Here is a 15,846-nt window from a genome sequence, read left to right on the forward strand (position 1 = left end):
TTCTTTCAGGACATCTTTTATTGTGGCTTCACTGCACATTTTTCACAGAAATCCAACCGTAATAATCAGAAGGATGTTGCCACAAACAACTAGTTCTACTTTGTGGAAGTGGGATTGTTAAGACATGGGTGATAAGAAAACCTCAATGTTCAGAACACTTCAGACAGCTGCCCAATTAGCACCATGTCAACCACAAAAAACCACAGCAAAACAACTATTTCCACCGAGAGTCAACCTTTCTTAGATCCAGATTTTCTCAACTCATGAAGCAGAGCCGTTCACTTGCTCTTGGGAAACCTTTTCACTTGCATTCATCTTTCTCCTTCCCTATTGATTCAACATTCCAATTTCATCTTACAATATCTGACACTCTGACGTTTCTCACAGCTCTTACTGACTGAACCAGGTTTACAATGAAGGGCAAAAGGTTCTAATTGCAAACGAACATCTTCGGGTGAGAAAAAAAACTTTTGCGGTATTTTAGTTTTAAGCAAAAAAACCAAAAATTTGTCATCAATCATTGAGTAACCCTTGCCAAAATAGTCAGCTAAATTTTTTCAAATATATTTGTGGTCTTGGCAAGGTATCATAAACCAATGCCAAACACATCCATTTAGTATGAGAGATAAAAACATGAAAATTAACCAGTCCCAGATGACCTATAAAGCAACATCTGCTTTACATTGAACATTTTTATATCATAACTTTGGAATATGTATTTTGAGACTAAGTATTTGACAAACCAATAGGACTAAAGACAAGCAAGTCACCAGAAACTGATGGCAGGCATCCAAGCATTTTAAAGGAAGTGCAGAGATGCAGAGATAATGGAGGCATTGATCATTGGTCTCATGCTCAATGGATTCCAGGCATGTTTCAACAGATTATAATTAACCCTGATAATGTCTAAATGGTAGTCTAATTCAATCCCTGAAGTTGCTCAGAGGAAGACTATTAACAGAGAGGTTATGCTAAAGGTGGCTAGATAGGTTGAGGAAGGTGATGCTGTGAGTGAAAATGCTAATCCCATGAACTTGGCTGAACTGTGGCAACTGTTAGAAGAGAACAGAGCCCTGACTGTGATACAGGCCCACAAGACAACTGGCTGGTTTGTACTCTGTCTTTGTGAAAGGGGATGTAAGATGGTTGGCTGCAGTGAGTTTACCTTATGGCATAGGTCACATAACTACTTGTACATGCAAACCAGGAAGGACATTGGTACATGATTGCACTTGAATCTAAACATCCTCTTTTAACAGCATAACAAAAAGTGTACATGGACTATGATTTGTCATTGAGGTTTACCTATATCATGCACTAATTTTGTCAACCTATATACATGGCGCACATAATTTCTTGAGTGTTTGGATTTTGACATATTATCTTTCCATCCAATGTCTGCTGGTTGGAATGATGTGCTCTCTGTTTCAATTTCAAACTTGTCACAAAATTGATTCTGCTAATTTACACTGTTGCCTTAGACACACTTTTTCTGCAGTTGTATGTGGCAGGGCAATGGTTCTGGTGTCAGTGCATCTTCAACATTGTGTTTTACCTTGTGCAACAATGTTTATGCTATCTCCTGTAGTATAAGAAACTTGTGGTGGGATATAATGGCATTGAAGAATCCAACAGATATTTGGCTCGTTTGTCTTCTTGATTCCTTTTCTGTGCTTTAAGCAGCTTGCAGCAGCTCTGATTATTCCATTGCTCCTCTTTTAATAGCTGCACTGATCTACACCCAGCACTCAATCTGAGACACCATGGCCAGAATCTTGTAGGGATCTGAGCATACATGGACTACGATGGGATTTGTGGAAGGATGATGTGAGTCAAGGCATATCTCGGCATTGGGAGCACCTTGCTCCATGATTTTTGTTTTTGCTGAGTGGCAAGGAGAGTTTCTTACTGGGCACTGGCGTGTTGTAATTCAGTAGGATCACGACTTGGTAAAAGCATTGTTAATGGCCCAAAAGCTGGCACAGCCAGTGAGGATTACTGGCCATTAATGAATTATAAACTCGCCCTCTTAACATTCAGCATCTTATCTTGCCAAACAAGGTGGGCGTTAACACATCTCTACACGGATATCAGAGTGGGCTCTTGGTGACCTCAGCTTGCTACTGGCTGTGAGGAGCCTCCAGTATCACAGAGCATCAGCCACAGGCACACCGTCATCCGTGGACATTGGCATCCCACACTTGCCAGCCCTCATGCCATTTGCCTTGCCTTGCCATCCCTGTTGCTTCAGCCCAAACCAACGGCTATCAGACCTGCCATATTGAGGTGCTCTTTTGCACAGACATACAGACAGGCCTCCTGCCACATTTGTCAGTAGTGGTGTGCTTGGGGCTGTGGGGTGGACAGTTTGCTATGGAGGTTCTCTGGAATGGGAAGGGGGTCAGATTGTAACAAGCACTCCGTTTTGGATGTAATGCGTTGGTCATTACATCCAAATGTAATGACCAACGCCTTGATCAAGTTGGTGCTAACATTCAATAGCACTCTTGCACAAGCTGTTGTGTCTCTGCAGACTGGCCCACAGCCAGTGTCGGGCTTTACTTTTGCTGCTGCAGTCTCAGTTGCAATTTGACATTGCAACTGGTGAGATAGCTGCTGTTTATTTTGAGGAACAAGGTGACTAGAAGAATGATATGGTTGGTTCATGTCATCCTGATATCACTTTCGGAAGATCTGTGGAAACAGCAATATCATGGAGATAGTTTTCAATGAGATTTTTGCATTGCCAGTCTATCTGATCATACCCTAGAAGAGTCCTTCTCATTGCAATATTTCCTGCCGAGTGTCCACCCCAACCATCACATGCTCAATGAGAAACTGCATCCTGTATGGACTTCAAATGACAGCTCCTTGTGCTGTTTTGATGCCAGCTGATCTTATGACTGGACAGACCAGATCCCAGACTAAAATCTGACTTGATAGATCATTTTTTAAATTGGTTATTGTAAGGTGGTCTCTCACTTAAACATAAACATGCATTGCTATAGAATTCAAATAATCCACAACTGTATCTTGCACTTCCCGAAAACATTCAACGTCATTTTGAAAGACCAGGCAATAAACGGTTTATTTCTGTTCAGCACCTACATGTACATGCTTCGGTTAAAAAAAAGGCACAAACCTCCAATTGCTTAGATCCCAGCTGCTGTTACCAGTAGTTAAGTAAGATCCCAGACCGAAACCTGGCTTGATAGATTTGTTTTTAACACAGTGGTCTTTCACTTACAATAAGCATGCAATGCTGCAGAATTTTTTTTTCCAAAGTTCCAAAACAATGCAACAGCATATGAAACAGTAATTGCTGCTCCTGGAATTCGAGGAAATCACCTCCAGCCCCTAAAATACCTCAAAAATGGAGCATCTGTTACAGCCAGAAATCTTTCCCATCCTCCATCTTGGATTACCCAGAATCCTCAAGCCTTGGAGGGATAGTGGACAGCGAAGAGGGTTACCTCAGATTACAACAGGATCTTGATCAGATGGGCCAATGGGCAGATGGAGTTTAATTCAGATAAATGCGAGGTGCTGCATTTTGGGAAAGCAAATCTTAACAGGACTTATACACTTAATGGTAAGGTCCTGGAGAGTGTTGCTGAACAAAGAGACCTTGGAGTGCAGGTTCCTAGCTCCTTGAAAGTGGAGTCGCAGGTAGATAGGATAGTTAAGAAGGCGTTTGGTATGTTTTCCTTTATTGGTCAGAGTATTGAGTACAGGAGTTGGCAGGTAATGTTGCGGCTGTACTGGACATTGGTTAGGCCACTGTTGGAATATCGCATGCAATTCTGGTCTCCTTCCTATTGGAAAGATGTTGTGAAACTTGAAAGGGTTCAGAAAAGATTTACAAGGATGTTGCCAAGGTTGAAGCATTTGAGCTATAGAGAGAGGCTGAACAGGCTGGGGCTGTTTTCCCTGGAGCGTCGGAGGCTGAGGGGTGACCTTATAGAGGTTTACAAAATTATGAGGGGCATGGATAGGGTAAATAGGCAAAGTCTTTTCCCTGGCGTTGGGGAGTCCAGAACTAGAGGGCATAGGTTTAGGGTGAGCGAGGAAAGATATAAAAGAGACCTAAGGGGCAACCTTTTCACACAGAAGGTGGTAGGGGTATGGAATGAGCTGCCAGAGGAAGTGGTGGAGGTGGTACAATTGCAACATTTAAGAGGCATTTGGATGGGTATATGAATAAGAAGGGTTGGGAGGGATATGGGCCAGGTGCTGGCAGGTGGGACGAGATTGGGTTGGGATATCTGGTTGGCATGGACGGGTTGGACCAAAGGGTCTGTTTCCATGCTGTATATCTCTATGACTCAATGACTGTAATTGGTTTTAACAATAAAACTGAAGCCTATTTTGCATCAGGACTTGACACATCCTAAGTCAGTACAGCTGAAACCAGCATCTACCAATAATGTGGGAAATTGCCCAAAAAAGTCCTGCACACAATAAACAGAACAACTGGGCCAATTGGCTCCCATCAGTGTACGCTTCCACCTCAGTAACATGATGGATGGGGTCATCAACAATGCTATCAAGCAGCACTTTATTCACAATAAACTGCTCATTGACATTCAGTTTGGGTTCTGCCAGGGCCACTCAGCTCCTGACCTCATTCCAGACTTCATTCAAGAATAGACAAAAGAACTAAATTCCAGAGGTGTGGTGAGTGACAACCCTTGACATCAATGTCACATTCGACTGACTCGAGCCATTGCAAAAATGGAGTAATGGAAATCAGAGGCAAACACTCTACTGGTTGGAGTCATACCATATAGGAAGATGGTCGTGGTAACTAAAGGTCAGTCATGTCAGCTCCAGGACATTCAGCGGCAGGAGTTCTTCAGGATAGTGTCCTAGGCCCAACCATCTTTGGGTGGCACGGTGGCACAGTGGTTAGCACTGCTGCCTCACAGCGTCAGAGACCCGGGTTCAATTCCCGCCTCAGGCGACTGACTGTGTGGAGTTTGCACGTTCACCCCGTGTCTGCGTGGGTTTCCTCCGGGTGCTCCGGTTTCCTCCCACAGTCCAAAGATGTGCAGGTCAGGTGAATTGGCCATGCTAAATTGCCGTAGTGTTAGCTAAGGGTAAATGTAGGGGTATAGGTGGGTTGCGCTTCGGCGGGGCGGTGTGGACTTGTTGGGCCGAAGTGCCTGTTTCCACACTGTAAGTAATCTAATCTAAAAAAGTAATCTAATCTAATCTAATCTTCAGTTGCTTCATCAATGAGCTCCACCCTCAGAAATGAGAATGTTCGCCAATGATTGCACAGTGTTCAGGACTATTCAGAGTTCCTCGGATACTGAAGCAGTCCATGTTCAAATGAAACAAGATCTGGGAAATATCCAGGCTTGGACTGAGAAGTGACATATAACTTTCACGCTACCCAAATGCCAGGTAATGATCATCTTCAAAATGAGACAATCTAACCATGGCACTGACATTCAATGGCATTACCATCACTGAATCCCACACTTTCAACATCCTGGGGATTACCTTTGACCAGAAACTCAATTGGACTCACCATATAAATGCAGTAGCTATGAGAGAAGTTCAGAAGCTATGAATACTACGGTGAGTAACTCACCCCCTGACTCCCCAAAACCTGTCCACCATCTACAAGGCACAAGTCAGGAACGTGATGGAGTACTCCCCACTTATCTGGATGGGTCTAGCTCCAACAATGCTCAAGAAGCTTGACAACAGCCAGTAAACCAACCTGCTTAATTGACACTACATCCACAAGCATCCACTCCCTTCATCATGATGCTCAGCAGCAGCAATGTGTACTATCTGCAGAAATTCACCAAAGATCCTTTAAGCAGCACGTCCCAAACCCAAACTGTTTTCATCCAGAAGAATAAGATCAGCAGGTACCTGGGAACATCACCAGCTGTAAGTTCCCCTCTAAGCCACTCATCATCCTGACTCAGAAATAGACCACTATTCCTTCAATGTTGCTGTGTCAGAATCCTGGAATTCCCTCCCTAAGGGCATTGTGGGTCAACCTAGAGCATGTGGATTGCAACGGTTCAAGAAGGCAGCTCACCACTACCTTCTCAATCGTAACTAGGGATGGGCAAATAAATATACACCAGCCAGCGACGCCCAGCTCCCATGAATGAAAAATAAAAGGAAATAAAACAAACCAAATTATTTATATATTGCACAAGTTTAACTATTTCAAAATATATGATAAAATACAATCAGATTAATCCCGACTGCATTCCTTTATAGTACATACACCAGAGGGTTTATCTCTAGGATTAATTTAATTGTAGCTTCAATTCCTATCTTGAAAATCACAAAGTCTCTTCCCTGAATTTTAACACAACCTCGGGTAGATATTTTCAGCTTATTGCATGGCCCATCATTGTCATAACTGACGTCCCAGTCTGTCCCCAGATTCCCTCACAATCAAGGTCCCTTTGCCCCTGCTGAACCTTGACACCCCTTTGCTTCCCACACACTACATGTTCCCCAACCCTCCACATCCAAATCCTACCTTACCCCATCTAACTGCCCAATACCCTGTGATCCTTCTGTCTGTGTTCCCTCTGGACTGATCCCCACACAGCATTCCCTCAGCACAGACAACACTCTGGACACAGCCTCCTCCATACCAAGACTGACTGCTGACCAAGCCACTTCAGACTACTGTCCAATGAACGGATTGCAGGCTAACAGCCACCGACTGACTGGAGCACACCTTTGCCTGACTTATCGTTCCTGACCCCTCACAGTTTTGTGGTTCTATGCGATAGGGTTAGTCTCCTCCGATGTTTGTGTTAAAGCTAGCCTTTCACTCAGAAGATCCCCCAGTCTGCCACGTGCCAAATGTTCTTCGGGAAGAACACCAGCGTCTGCAGCTAGGCCAACATCCCCAGCATCGAGGCACTGACCATTCTTGTTTGGCTTCTTTTGCTGGGCACATCGTTCACATGAATGACATGAGACTCCCCAGGTAGGTGCTTTACTCCCAGCTTTGCAACGAGCCCCAGGTGGACAGAGAAGACGCTTCAGGGATCCTCTCAAGGCCTCACTGGCTAAGTGAGGCATTCTCAAAGACACCTGTGAATCACTGGTCCAACATTGTCCAAGTTGAGGCGGAGTATCCAGGAAGGGGTCGAGCACCTTGAGACTTGCCATCAGGAAAAACTGGAAGCCAGGTGAAAACACTGAAAGGAGTGCGCTGCCATACAAACACCCCACCCAGCCCTTACTGGGACCACCACCTGCCCCAAGTGTAACAGAGCCTGAGGCAGCTGTATTGGCCTGCACAGCCACCTACACACCCACCCTGAGAGGAGAAGAGAGCCTTCCTCATCTGCAGGGGACTGCTGATGATGGTGATGATGATGATGATGATGATATTATAGAGTCAGGGAGTAACACAGCATGGAAACAGGTACTTCGGCCCAAACTGGTTCATGCTGACCAAGTTGGAGAAAGTGAGGACTGCAGATGCTGGAGATCAGAGCTGAAAATGTGTTGTTGGAAAAGCGCAGCAGGTCAGGCAGCATCCAAGGAACAGGAGAATCGACGTTTCGGACATAAGCCCTTCTTCAGGGCTTATGCCCGAAACTCTGACTTTTAATTCGAGGAAGAAGTGTAGCTCACTTGCTGTATGTTGTCGGGCATCTAAAGCATTTAGTTTCTCAACCGAATTAGGAAGGCAAACTGAATTCCAGTGAGGTATGGCTTTACTGAGATGCTAATGCATGTAGGGAGGCTCCTGGACACCTCCCATTGAGGGGGGAGAAACCAATCATTGATGTTTACCTCACAGCAAAGAATCTGATTTTTGTTTTGGCCTTTCTCTTGAATAAAATCTCCCACCTAACATTTTTCTTGCCACCCCGGCACTGGAAAACCCTGACTGTACACTCACTTAGTCATGTAGTTTTGAGATGAGTTTACTTCAGAATCAACAGTTACTTTATATAGGGATTTGAGTGATATTCTACTTAAATTTGAGACCTGTATATGAACAATTGCGCACTGCCACAAATGTTGTGCAGTGAATTGAATTCAATGCTTGACTTTATGCCTTGTGTCATCTGGTTTCTAGCCACTGACAGACCCTCTCGAAGCTGAGGTTAAGTTTAAAATTATATGTTTCTAATACTGCATACTCTCGGAAATTGAAGCATTTACACAGAGCAAATTGTCAAATCCAATGATTTTCAAAAATGCCGACGGTTAAAACCACGCCGAGCAGCATGTGAATCGTTACGAAAGCAAAGTCATAACAAGAGATTTATAACATGCACATTAAAAACTAGATCAGTTCAACAATTGATTTTGAAAGACCCAGAGACAAATCTGGTTTAGATTAAATTACTTGTGATTCTATCATTCAACTTGGTGGACATGATGATGCTCAGCTCTGGGCAAGATATGCCAAGGTGTCTGACTGGTCCCTGTACATCCCCCTTACTGTTAGCCCAATGCCCCAGCAGTACTGTTATGGAGCCAATAGCAGACTGTGGCCCACTTCATTTCTTTATTCACTCATGGGATGAGGGTGTTGCTGGCTAGGTGCAGCATTTATTGCCCATCGCTAATTGCTCAGAGTCAACCACATTGCTGTGTGGCCTGGAGTTACATGTAGGCCAGACCAGGTAAGGATGGCAGTTTCCTTCCCTAAAGGCCATTAGTGAACCAGATGAGTTTTTCCGACAATCGACAATGATTTCACAGTCAATGTTAGACTCCTAATTCCAGAATTTGTTTCATTGAATTCAAATTCCACCACCCGCCATGGCCGGATTTAAACCAGGATCCTCAGAACATTTCCTGGGTCTCTGGACTAACAGTTCAGCGATAATACCACTAGGCCATTGCCTCCCTTCCTGGACTGCAAAACATGCTCACCTTACTTTAAACCACCAGATGCCTGACCAATGCCCTTGAATTGTATGAGAGGCTGCTCTTAACTACTTGTGTTGCGACCTGCTACTGAGAGTTTCCATCGGAGTTCTTTGAGGAATACAACCGCTTGCAGTTGGACAGAGACCATTTGCCGCCCATGAGACAGGTTTGCTGCTTCAGCTGATGACACATGGATGTGAGATTGGCATGGCACATTGCGTTACAGCCAGACGTCTACCCCCTGGACTGAGAACTGCCAACAAACAAGGTAAGCTGCCTAGCTGAGCGATTTCAGGGATGTTATAAGCTAGCTAGTAGGCACTGAGTTAACAGGTGTTGAGCGAGCAAATGAACAGTTCTGAAATTCATCCGAATCCAACCTGCCAGCTCAGTTCATTTTCAGTCTTGCCTGGGTGTACCTGTTGCAGCCTTTTGATGCTATTACTCGGCATGCCCTGCAACGCATCTCTCTGTGCTTCCAGGATACACAGCCAGAGCACTGTTGAGGTGCCAGAATGGGTGTGATGAGTCAGCAGATGGCATTTGGAAGAGGAATATGTTCCATTGGTGCCCTGAGATGCCAGTGATCATTCAGAACAAGCAGAGAGTTGAATCTGCCAGGTGTCAGAAATCTGTCAAGTTTTCCCAAAGTTTATGTTGTTTGGTGAGGTTGGCAAGATGGGAATCTGAATATTAAATGTTGCAGCATTTAACAATCAATAATAAGCATCAATTGGCATCTTGCCACTGTCCAGCAAGAATCTCATCATGCCACTAGTGAAATGTATAAAAGGTAGAGTGAGGTTGTCTCGTTCGAGATAGGCATCATTACACTTGCCCTGCTCCATATCTTGCCATAGCTCACATCACTCATGGGATGCTGAGTTAAAATCGATCATCCTCATGAATTAAACACTTGCACCCCTTTGTCAAGAATCATGTGGTGCTCAGACTCCTTCAACAATCTCTGTTAGGATTGGCATGTGAACTTTGATTTATGAAGGAGGATCAGGGAACCACAAAACTCAGAATAAAGACACGCAGTAGCTGTGCTAAACTCATTTGTTCTTTGCTAACACCTTAATTCTGTGAGTATAAACTAAATGCAATTACTTAGAAAGAAATTTTGCTTTGTGGCTAGAGTGTTTGTGTCTTTTGGTAGCAGTTTTTATTGCTTTATAAATACAACCTTGCACATTTCAGCATTACCAAAAAGTTTAAAATTAACTCTGGAACATATTCACTTTAGCAACAACTGGCATTTGTGTCCAGACGGTCAATACACTATTTTCAGATTGAGATGGCATTCATAGCACTGATGCTATGGTATATCAGGGACAACTTTGCAAATATTACTGTGAGAATCCCAGTCTAGCCCTCTACCAGGTTTATAATCTGCTCCACTATTCATTTTAACAGACCTATAAATTTTATAGAAATGAAATAGAAAGACAAATTTCATAGAGTAAAAAGAGGTAATTTGTCCCATTATATTCCCTATCTGTATATCATTCATTACTCTTCCAGGGATGAAGGGGTAGGGTTACGTGGATAGATTAAAGAGGCCAGTTGTTCTTCTGAGGGCAGAAAAGATTTGACCGACGTCTTTAAAATAATGGAGGGGTTAAAGAGAGTAAACATTGAGAAACTGTTTCAAATGGTTGATGAGTCAAGAGTAAAAATTTAAAGTCATTAGCAAATGAACTAAAGATGGCTTGTGGAGAAAGGTCTTACACATTGAGTAATAGACTGCCTGGAAGGAGAACCACTATAGATTTAACAGTAGCCTTAAAAATACCTAAAGAAGAAACAGTTACAGGAATAGGGGAAAGGATCAGGCAAGTGTGATGAATTTGTATTTGGTAATTCCCATCGACTATTGTATGGGAACGGCGGTACTGGAAATACGCCACCAAATATTCATGACTCAGGAATATCTTTATCCTTTCAGCATTACTTGGTCAAAATCCTCGTGCTTCCTGGTGTGGGAGTACCTTCACCACACAGACAGCAGTGACTCAGAAAAAAGGTCATCGAGAGATAAGCAATCGGTGCCAGCTTTGCTGACGACACCTGATTCCCAAAAAAAGATAGAATGAAGAAGTAGCTCTTAACCCAATTTGTGTCACTTTAAAGCTACTGCTTGTGGATAGAATTGTGGACCAGCCACCAGCCTTTCTTCTGAAAATGCCACTGAACCCTCAACATTCATCCGAATCCATAGTCAGTAAGTGTTCTTCATTCGCTTGTGGAACATCGGCACCACTGACTGGACCGGCAATTATTGCCCATCCCCAGTGGGCCTTGAGGGAGTGATAATGAGCTGCTTTTTCCAACTGCTGCAGTCCATGTGCTGTAGGTAGACCCACAATGCTATCAAGGCAGGAATTCCAGGATTTGGACGCAGTGACAGTGATATATTTCCAAGTCAGGATAGTGAGCAGCTTGGAGGAGAACTTGCAGGTGGTAGTATTCCTATTTATCTGCTGCCCTTGTCCTTCTAGAACATGTCAGTTTGGTAGGTGCTTGAAATTCAATCTGTTGTTATTGAGTAGCATTGATTCATGCAACATAGAACGGAACAGTGGGCAGAGAAATGGCAGATGGAGTTTAATTTGGATAGACGTGAGGTATTACATTTTGGTAAAATAAACAAGGACAAGACTTATACAATTAAAAGTAGGGCCTTGGGTAGTATTATAGAACAGAGAGACCTCGGGTCAGGTACATAATTCTTTGAAGTTTGCATCATATATAGATAGGGTGATTAAGAAGGCACTGGGCATGCTTGCTTCATTGTTCAGACCTTTGAGTATAGGAGTTCAGGCATCTTGTTGAGGTTGTACAGAACATTGGAGAGACCTCTTCTGGAGTAGTGTCTTTGGTTCTGGTCACCCTGTTATAGGAAGGATATTATTAAGCTAGAGATGGTTCAGAAAAGATTTGTTCGAATCTTACCTGGAGTGGAGTATTTGAGTAACAAGGACAGGCTAGGTAGGATTGGACTTATTTCAGTGGAGCGTAGGAGGTTGAGGGGTGACCTCAAAGTATCTATAAAGATATTTATAAAATCATGAAGGGTATAGATGAGGTGAATGGCAGATGTCTTTTCCCTGGAGTTGGGGATTTCAAATCAAGGGGCCATAACTTTAAGGTGAGAGGAGAAAGGTTTTAAAAAGATATGGGGGGGCGATGTTTCTATATGGAGAGTGGTTTGTGTGTGGAATGAACTTCCAGAAGAAATGGTGGATTCGGGTACAGTTACAACATTTAAAAGACATTTAGATAAGTATATGAATAAGGAATGTTTGGAGGGATATAGGCCAAGCGCAGGCAGGTGGGACTAGTTTAGTTTGGGGTTATGGTTAACATGGACTGGTTGGACTAAAAGGCCTGTTTCAGTGCTGTTTGACTCTGAGACTCTATAAAATAATTATCTGACTTTGGAAGCAACTGAAAAAAAAAACTTTTACAAATTTTTTTTATTGCTCAGGCTATCCCTGCTGGACAAAGTTATGATTACATAATGTAATATTTAATGTCACTGGGAGTACGTTTCTGAATTTGTACTGTTACTGTGAGCACACATCAGATATATGTCAGACATTAGCCCAGATATGTTTGTTTTCTGAACATTTTCTGAGCACTTATGGTTGAAAAGTCCTGTTGAGCACCTGGAAGGTTCTCATCACCACGGTCTTTATTTATCTGTTAAGATAAAACATGACAACTGGCTAAACCCAAAAACAGGGCATAAGTGAGGATGCTGGAGATCAGAGGACATGACCTGGGGGTTGCAGTGAAAGAAAGACTCACTGAGATTCTTGTAGAGAGAGGAGAAGAACTTCTTCAAGGTAGGCATCCTTGCAAGAGGATTCGCCTGACCTGCTGTGCTTTTCCAGCACCACTCTAATCTAGACTGATCTCCAGCATCTGCAGTCCTCACTTTTGCCCAGTTGATTTTAACCTTACTGCGAATCCTCTTGCAAGGATGTCTACCTTGAAGAAGTTCTCCTCCTCTCTCTACAAGAATCTCAGTGAGTCTCTCTCTCTCTCACTGCAACCCTCTCCTCCAACCTGAAGCTCTTCAACCATGTCCTGAACCTATCACCTTCATCCCCACCTCCATATATCTATTGTACTCTTGGCTACCTTCTCCCCAGCCTCCCTCCCCTCCAATTTATCTCTCCACCCCGGAGGCTCTCAGCCTTCATGCCGAAAACGTTGGTTTTTCTGCTCCTTGGATGCTGCCTGACCTGCTGTGTTTTTCCAGCACCACTCTAATCTAAAGCCAAAAATACTTCATCTTGTAACAGAATCATAGATGTCATTCTGGGTTGAAGAGCTTTCATACATCCGATTCACAAAAAAGAATTATCAACTTATTCAAGAATCCTACAGTTTCTTGTATGTGTTTTATGTTTCTTGATTATTCTACCCATGTGAGCAGATTCTCTTGATCTATTCTGCCTAGACCCTGCATGATTTTGAGCAGCTCTGTTAAATTTCTCTTCACCTTCTGATCTCTCAGACAAACAGGACCAAGTTCTCCAATTGTTTTTTTCAAAATGGTGTGATTATTCAAGTACAGGTCAATGCATCCTACATTAGTAAAGTTCCAAAAAAATCACCAAGGTAAATGGCCATTGAAATATCTTGTAAGTTGGTGACCTTTCTGAAGGATTGAATGGGATAGCAGTCACTCAGTGCACTTGTTCATTTGTGAAAGCATTACCACTCCCTCACCACTCGACGCTTGGAGGAAGAAAGCCTCATCTTCCACCTTAGGACCCTCCAACCCTATGATATCAATGTGGATTTCACCAGTTTCCTCATTTCCCCTCCCCCAACTTTACCCCAGTTCTAACTTTCCAGCTCAGCACCATTCTCATGGCCTGTCCCACCTGTCAAACTACCTTCCCACCTATCCGCTCCACCCTCCTCTCCGACTTATCACCTTCACCCCCACCTATATCCACCTATTGCACTCTCAGCCACCTTGTCTCCAGCCCCACCCCCTCCCATTTATCTCTCCACCCACGAGGGTCCCAGCCTCATTCCTGTTTAAGGGCTTTGCCCGAAACATCGATTTTCCTGCTCCTCAGATGCTGCCTGACTTGCTGTGTTTTTCCAGCACCACTCTAATCTTGACAATGGCTCACTGGTTAGCACTGCTGCTTCATGGTACCAGGTTTGATTCCAATCTTGGGTGACTGTCTATGTGGAGTTCGCACATTCTCCCTGTATCCATGCGGGTTTCTTCTGTGTGCTCCGATTTCCTCCAACAGGCCAAAGAGCTGCAGTTTAGTTGAATTTACCATGCAAAGTTGTCCATAGTGTCCAGGGATGTGTGGGCTTGGTGGATGAGCCATGCAAAATGTTGGGCTATAGGAATAGGGTTGGGAAATAACTGCACAGAGCCCGATATCCCATCACCAAGTCACCCTTTATTTACTTGCACACAGTACACTAGCTGTGGCAGGCCAGCCCAGAATCAGTCCCCTGAACTGAGGAGGTTCTAAATCTCCTGTTTATATTGGTCAGCCAGGACTTTCCTGATCAGCCCAGTTTAACAACTCCAGTCACCGACCTTGTAGTCAACAAGGTCTACTTGGTTCCAGTCACTTCAGGTAGTTTGGGGTGGGGGTGGGGGTAACAGAGGGGGTGACTCTGGGTGGGATGCTCTTCAGAGGAGTCAGTGTGGACAAGATGAGCCAAATAGCCTGTTTCCACACTGTAGGGATTCTATGACTGTTCACCATGAGGTCTCTTCATCTTCAGATCACGTCATAGGATCCTTAACATCCAGGCCAACATGAAGTCAAACCGTGTTGTATGAAAACAATAAAATGTAAAGCTAAATCTATTGATGCTTTGACTAAGTGCCATCCTAAGTAGGTTTCATGGAGGGTTTCTCTCCCTGAGGCCTCATGCTCCCATCCTAATACCACCTTATTAACTACCTACCTAACCTCTTTGGCATCTCTCTTTTCCAACGCTAACCTGACCCTTCCACTCAGAATGGATCACTATTCTTGGTGTTGGCGCCAACATTTAAAGGCTTTTGTCCACTCAATTCAGCAATGGCAGTCTCGAGCTGCCTTGTGTAAGTTGTGACATTAACCCTGATCATTGCAGTAATGGGGAAATTGGCATCGCTGAATGCCCTATTGGACAGGGTGGTGGAGAGGAGAGGTCTCCTTTTTCCACAGGGCCTGCAAACCACTGGAGGCTGCCCTTGACTTTCTGTGCCCAGAATCCCCAATAGGGTGGGGACATCTCCCTTGACTTGACACATTTTTGCTCCCTATAAATGTTGAGACACGGCCATTTGCTAGAAGCATGTGCAGTGTCTTTGCCGCACAAAATTCTGGCATTTGGGTGCAGGACTGAGGATGAGATAGCACACTGCCATACAGCAAGATGTCCATTCCCCTGACTGAAGACTGCTGACAACCTTGACAAGCTGCCCAGCTCTGTGTCTGTGCTAAGAGGCAAGTCTAGAAAGAAGTATTGTTAGCTCTGTCTGAGGAGGGAAAGCATTAAAAGACAAGGCAGGAGCTGGGAGGTGGGTCCTAAGTGATTGATCACAAAGAGAGCAAATGGGATTTCCTGAGAAGCAGCCCAGTCCAGTCTGTAAGCTGGGTACCAGTCTGATTGCACAAAGTGCCCATCCAGCAGCATTCCAATGATAGGTACTGGTGTGGCACAAAGTGCAGTATGGTGCTGCAGAAACATACCATAAATAGATCAGAGATGAGCCATGACTGTGTGAAGAGGCTGGTATGTGTCAGGCACCAACGTCCAAGGACATGAAGTGCCGCTGGTCTAGATCGTTCCCTGAAATGGTGACGGATCTCGAAAACGGAGGTCCATAGAAGCAGGCAACAACATGGAGTCATAAATACCTGCTCTGACTTTCATCTTGAGAATTCTTGAGGTCTAGGTTTTACTCCAGCC

This window comes from Chiloscyllium plagiosum, unplaced genomic scaffold (genome assembly GCF_037043375.1).
Source record: "Chiloscyllium plagiosum isolate Xiang-an unplaced genomic scaffold, Cpla_swu_hap1 HiC_scaffold_7, whole genome shotgun sequence".
NCBI lineage: Eukaryota > Metazoa > Chordata > Chondrichthyes > Orectolobiformes > Hemiscylliidae > Chiloscyllium > Chiloscyllium plagiosum.